The sequence below is a fragment of the Benincasa hispida genome, unplaced genomic scaffold (genome assembly GCF_027475165.1).
Source record: "Benincasa hispida cultivar pf3 unplaced genomic scaffold, pf3_genome.v1.1 HicScf845, whole genome shotgun sequence".
Classification (NCBI taxonomy): Eukaryota; Viridiplantae; Streptophyta; class Magnoliopsida; order Cucurbitales; family Cucurbitaceae; genus Benincasa; species Benincasa hispida.
The window spans coordinates 33,118-39,022 of NW_028326982.1; the positions used below are offsets into that span (position 1 = coordinate 33,118).

A 5,905-nucleotide genomic window follows, 5' to 3' on the forward strand; every position below is an offset into this window, starting at 1 on the left:
ATCTCCCTTTGTTCCCGCATTCTCGCATGTTTCTACGAAGTGAGTGATTTGTTGCCTTGGGTTTCCCGTCAAATTGTTGGAACTTTGGGGGTTGGTACCCTGCAGGCATTCTCAGATTGTCAATCCTCTGGGTGTATGGCTTGGAATACATGAAGGAAGTTTGAGCCGACCTTCCATATTGAGCTCTTATGGAGGTCATGATCATGTCGCTTTGAGTCTGACTGTCGCCCCTGGTTTTCTTGCAGCACGGTCTTACCCTTGTCAGTTGCTTTGACCGTGGGTGCTTGGCTTAATTCAGCAGCCTCTCGAGACTGCATTTGTTCTCTCAGGGCAGCGATCTCATGGTCTCACTCCTCAACGGCTTTCATCAGAAAGTTAATCTTCCTTTCCATTTCTGCAATGGCCGTTTCTACCGTCACATCTTCCATTATGACAGAGATCACATCTGGCTGTGAATCTCTTTTCGGCTTTCAAGAATTGGCTTAGAAATACAAAAATTATAAAATGTCATGAACATACCCACTAACCCCATTGCGATGGAAAAATGGAATGTCCAAGTCTTTTCTTTTGCAGGAAATAGGTCACCGCATGCATTAATTGCTCAAGGACAAAATGTACAATGCATTTACACAACATGCGCCAATCGATCTTGAATGAAAAATGATCAAATCCAAACTATGTTTTTATAATGATTTTATTGAGAAAACCTAATATTGAAGGCATGAAGATATGAAGTTATCTAGGTCCCCTAGTACCTAAGGGATGACGGTATCTAGGGCATGAGTATATATAGCCTTTGGGGCTTGTCCACGTGCACGTAGGAGCAGTATTATCGACACTGATCATATCGAGATTACTCTACATCAGTTAAGGAATTTAACGTTAAGTGATCGAGCAAAAGGGCTCTCCCTAAACTAAAGATTGAGGATGACGGTTTTCTGGTAAGATGAATGATATCTGTGTTTTCTAGGTTTTGAAAGCACTTACCCTGTATATTTTCTATGGCTTTTAGATGATTTCTTAACCTTGAGATATAGAGTTTTATGCCTTATTTTTAACAACTATGTTCTCTTGCTATATTATTATACTAGTATGTCTTAAAAGAAGTCACTTACTAGGCATTTTTAGCTCACCTTTTCTAAATGTTTTCATTTTTCTCAGGTAGCGGTTGATTCCCTGGAGCCTAGCTAATTTGCTAGTCTTCCACATACTCTAAGTTCAAAAGGAACAAAAGAAGTTTAGGTGGTCCATCCTATTTTGTTTATTATCAAACCATCATGTACATATTAGGGGGAAAGGGTAGAACCTAAGATGGAACTACTGTTGTATAATTTTATGTAAATTATTTTGGCATGAATGTATGTGAGTGCATCTATGTTTAACTAAGATTGTGTGATGAAGAATCCGATTGAGCATATATTTATTAATTGATTATCAGATACAATAGATGCCATAGAGATAGGTATACAGAGTTAAGATAGGCAGTAGGTATCAAAAGAGGGTTGACATCTACTGTCTTCACACCTTTTCTTAGGTTAGGATAATCTGGGAGGGATGTGATACTGAACATATCATACTAGCATATAGAAATCTTTATACATGTCGTAGACCAACTAGCCATACTATGTAATACATAATCTCAAGATACATAGCAAAGCAAATTGTACCACTGGAAATTTTTTCTACTGTAGAAGTGTTAACTGTGATATCTTTCTTGGTAGTTGTGTGTCTGAGAAATAACATTTTTCAATTAAGTCTCATACTCATTAGAAACTCGGCATAAGGATTTCTACTACCAAGGAATGTAAAATTTACTCGAGTCAATCATCATGTTACTCTTTCGTCTTAAAATAATCGTATATCACTATTTTGACTCTACTAGGAATGAATCTAAAAATCTCTTTCAAATTAAGGTTCCTGAAGTCATTGGATACTATAGAGCATTTTTCAATCTAAAATACATCACTATAATCTCATAATAATTGTATCTGACTCCTAAAGATAGTTTTTAAAAAGAGAACCATCATGATTCATAAATCTATCTCAACAGTATTCATTTCCGTAGAGTTGGTAATTTCATTATCCATGAAAGAGAAAACATACTATCTATAGCACTCCAAGTCTAGGATTTGGAATCCGAATCTAGAACCTAAAAGCCCCGACAATCCCATGCAACCTGGTTACGCTATCATAATTAATCCATAACACACTAGAAGAAATTCGGGCTTTAATATCGGTTGGAAAAAGTGAAATCGGATGTATAATGTCGGTTTAAAAAAAATGGATCTTTAATGTCGGTTTTAAACCGACATTGAAGATGGGCTTTAATGTCGGTTTAAAACCGACATTAAAGGTGTAATTTTTTTTCTTATTTTATTAAATAATATATCCCTAAATCCCTAAATCTGCCGCCTCTTCAACTTGTACTCCCCTCTCTTCACTCTCGTCATCGAAAAGACCACCGACATATCCCCAAATCAAATCTTTGAAGTCGCCGAGATCTACCTGTCCTCAAAAATCACCTTCGACACTGGCTGCCTCCGCATGGTTTTTGCCTGCTCATCGATCAGTCAAGGAAATTCTTCTGAGTTATTAGGTGACGCTGAAAGCTCTTGCACGATAGAGTTTTCTGGAAGCTTTAATAAATCGTAGCGAAACTCGAGTTCTTTGATAGCTTCAAATTGTAGGAAGGAAAGCATAAATTTCGATGATATCAATCAAGTTGACTGGGTTTCCACAGAATCAATACCGAGTACGGACTATCCATCTTCCCGCATTTCATCTATGAAAGTTGTAAATGAGGGAGGTGGTGATGGAAGGTGGTCAGTTGCAACATTTCTTGACCCCGAGTCTGATTATACATATAATGAAGAGTATAGTCAGGATGTGACAGAAAATTGCGAATGAGAAGAGAACCACTAAGAAAAGGAAAGAGATGATCTTGTTATCAATGCTGCAAGGGGAACCGGTTTACTGAAAAGAAGGTCTGCATCATGTGTGATGCCAAGTATTGTAGCAACTGTGTGCTTAGAGCTATGGGTTCAATGCTTGAAGGTCACAAATGTGTTGCTTGAACAGGTTTTCCTATTGATGAGTCTAAGCGAGGAAATTTGGGAAAATGTTCCAAAATGCTTAAGAGACTGGTGAATGAGTTGGAGATTCGACAGGTTATGAAGGCTGAGAAATGTTGTGAGGCGAATCAGCTGCCACCAGAGTATGTTTGTGTGAATGGGGAACCTTTATCTTTTGAGGAGCTTACAATGCTACAGACTTTCCCCAACCAACCAAAGAAGCTAAAACCAGGAAATTATTGGTATGACAAAGTTTCTGGTCTGTGGGGAAATGTGAATCTTGTTACCTTGACTTTTCCTCCTTTTCTTTTATTTTCAAGACGTAATTCTTGGTTATGCAGTTAAACTTTCTAATCTATTTGACAGGAAGGACAGAAACCTTCAAAGATAATTACTCCTCATCTTAACATCGGTGGGCCTATTAAGGCAGATGCTAGCAATGGAAATACAAAGATTTTTATAAATGGCCGAGAAATTACAAAAGTAGAACTCCGGATGCTGCAGGTAAATTTTGTACCTGTAACCTTTGTCTCTAGCATAAACTTCTAAAGTTAAAAGGGAATATTTGATCGTTGTAGTTGGTTGGAGTTCAATGCGCTGCTAATCCACACTTTTGGGTCAATGAGGATGGATCGTACCAAGAGAAGAGTCAGAAGAACACCAAAGGGTACATATGGGGGAAGGTACTATCTTGTGCAAATAGACAGTTAATTTTGATTTCAGCTTACATATGTAGCTATAACTAGTCATATCACTAGATTGTCTTTGGACAGTTCCATTGGTGGTTATATTATGAGAAATGGTGCTCCATTTATTTTATCTCTGAGATAATGTGTGTACTCTATAGATTTCTTTAGTAATCTCAATTTTGTCTACATTGCACTCCTTGATTGCAAATCTTTAGTAGTCCAATCAAGTTGGCAATCTCATTTTCTAAATGCTTTTGCAGGCCAAAATTCTATATAAGGATGCACCTTCCTCTAAAGATGAACGTGAAATTATTAAGTTGAAGATCCAAAGCAATGTGTACGGATATCTTGGTATAATTCTTGAAGGCCGTGAGCGATTTGAGGAGGAAAGTTTGGCTGAAATAAGGAAAAAAACTATCTGATGAAGTTGACCCTGCTGATAAGAGTTATGATTCTTGCCTCAATATCTATTCAAGGCATTAAACAAAGTTACTGTTCATGTGCTTGCTAGTTACCTTGAACAGCAATTTTGGATAATGACTTAGGCTTTTTAGATTTAGCATTCAATTGTCTGTCAAATGCACAATTAGTGTTGAATAGTGAGCTTAAATATGGAAAAATTCTTATGTCTTCTAGGTCTCAACCTTGAAGCGGGCATGGGTGCCCTTTGGATCAGTGGGAGTGGGCCACCAATACTGGGATATCAGGACAAAAAACTGATCATCTTGAGCCTAGAGCCAAGGATATAAAACCTTTTACTAAAGACATCAAAAGCTCTGGGATACGTATCAATCTAACTATACATGATTACACACTACTCTGTCCTCAAAGGCAATATGCAGTGCCCTCGTCAATTAGATTCTGTAGGATGAGAGTACTATGTGCAAAGTATATACACGAAATAGTGCACAATCCTACTACTCCCACTACTAGCCTCCTACGTAAATTATTTATTTTTTATATAGTGTTAGTTTTAATCTAATAAATGGACGTAAAGTTATGTTGAATTTATCTTTTTTTTTTTTCCTTTTTGTAGTTCAATACAAAAGATACATATACGCAACGAGAGATCGACGTAATTCGGACCCAATGGGCATGAATGTAAATTTATCTAACCATGATCTTTGTGAATGGAATTAGTACTAATATGATATTTTTTAATGAGAGAAATGATGGCTTGGTGTAAGTATTCTATGAAAGTCTGGTTCTAATATTGTGATTCTTGTTTGTGGATAAATTCATAGGTGGAAGACATGATCATTTTATTATTGGAAGCTTTATTCATGGAGTATTTGGTGCCCCAAGAATATGTCCAGATAATGAGAGAATATATGTTGAACAAATGTCCAGTATCCCCGTACAATCAAGTGTATGAAGTGTTCAAGAGAGAGCTTGGCATGACACCGGATAAGGTATATTTACTTGGCTAAACCTATTTCATATAATCAGATTATGCATTCATTCTATTGAATGGAGATTACTTTTGCAATCTGACAGAAGCTGGTTATCTTGATTGTGTTACTGTTACATATGAGTTGGCACTTTTGTTTTCTGTATCCTGGTCACATTATAGCACGTTTCAATGTGTGTGAAAAATTGAAGTTTCATTAACATTTGGCCTTTCATATGATTATAGTTATAATATTAATTTTTCTACTTGGATCAGAGTCTGCCTGAGGTTCATGCAAATGCGGCAGAAACATTATGTGCTATAGCCCGTAATGCCCCATCTGCTCTTGCTGCCAAACTTTATAGCCCCAGGTTGACCAAGAACCGCTTCTTTATTTTTCAGTTTTTATGGTAGTATGTAGATAAGTCATCGGTGTTTTGACTTATCAATCACTTCTTATGCAGTTTTGTTGCATGATCATGCTTTGGAAGATTCACATTCAAAGTCTGGCCTTGTGCATTCACTTTCTGTATGCATTTCTTTGTTGGATCCAAAGAGACCATCAACGTATTCTCCTTTGTTTCACTCTTTCTGAAATCAACATATGTATGAATGTCTAGTTCCTGTTGATCCAGAGACTGTTGGTGCAATGCTCCCTCAACTTGGTTAGTATATGATGCTAGTTTCATTTATTTGATGGTGCCTTAGTTCACACTTGTGCTCTCTATAATCTCTAAATCAATGGGCTAGATGTA

At 37.0% G+C, this 5,905-nt stretch overlaps 1 pseudogene; it reads left to right on the top strand.

Annotated features, from left to right (window-relative positions):
* Positions 1-399: 399 nt before the first annotated feature.
* Positions 400-5,627, top strand: LOC120067554 (extra-large guanine nucleotide-binding protein 1-like; annotated as a pseudogene).
* The last annotated feature ends 278 nt before the right edge of the window (positions 5,628-5,905 follow it).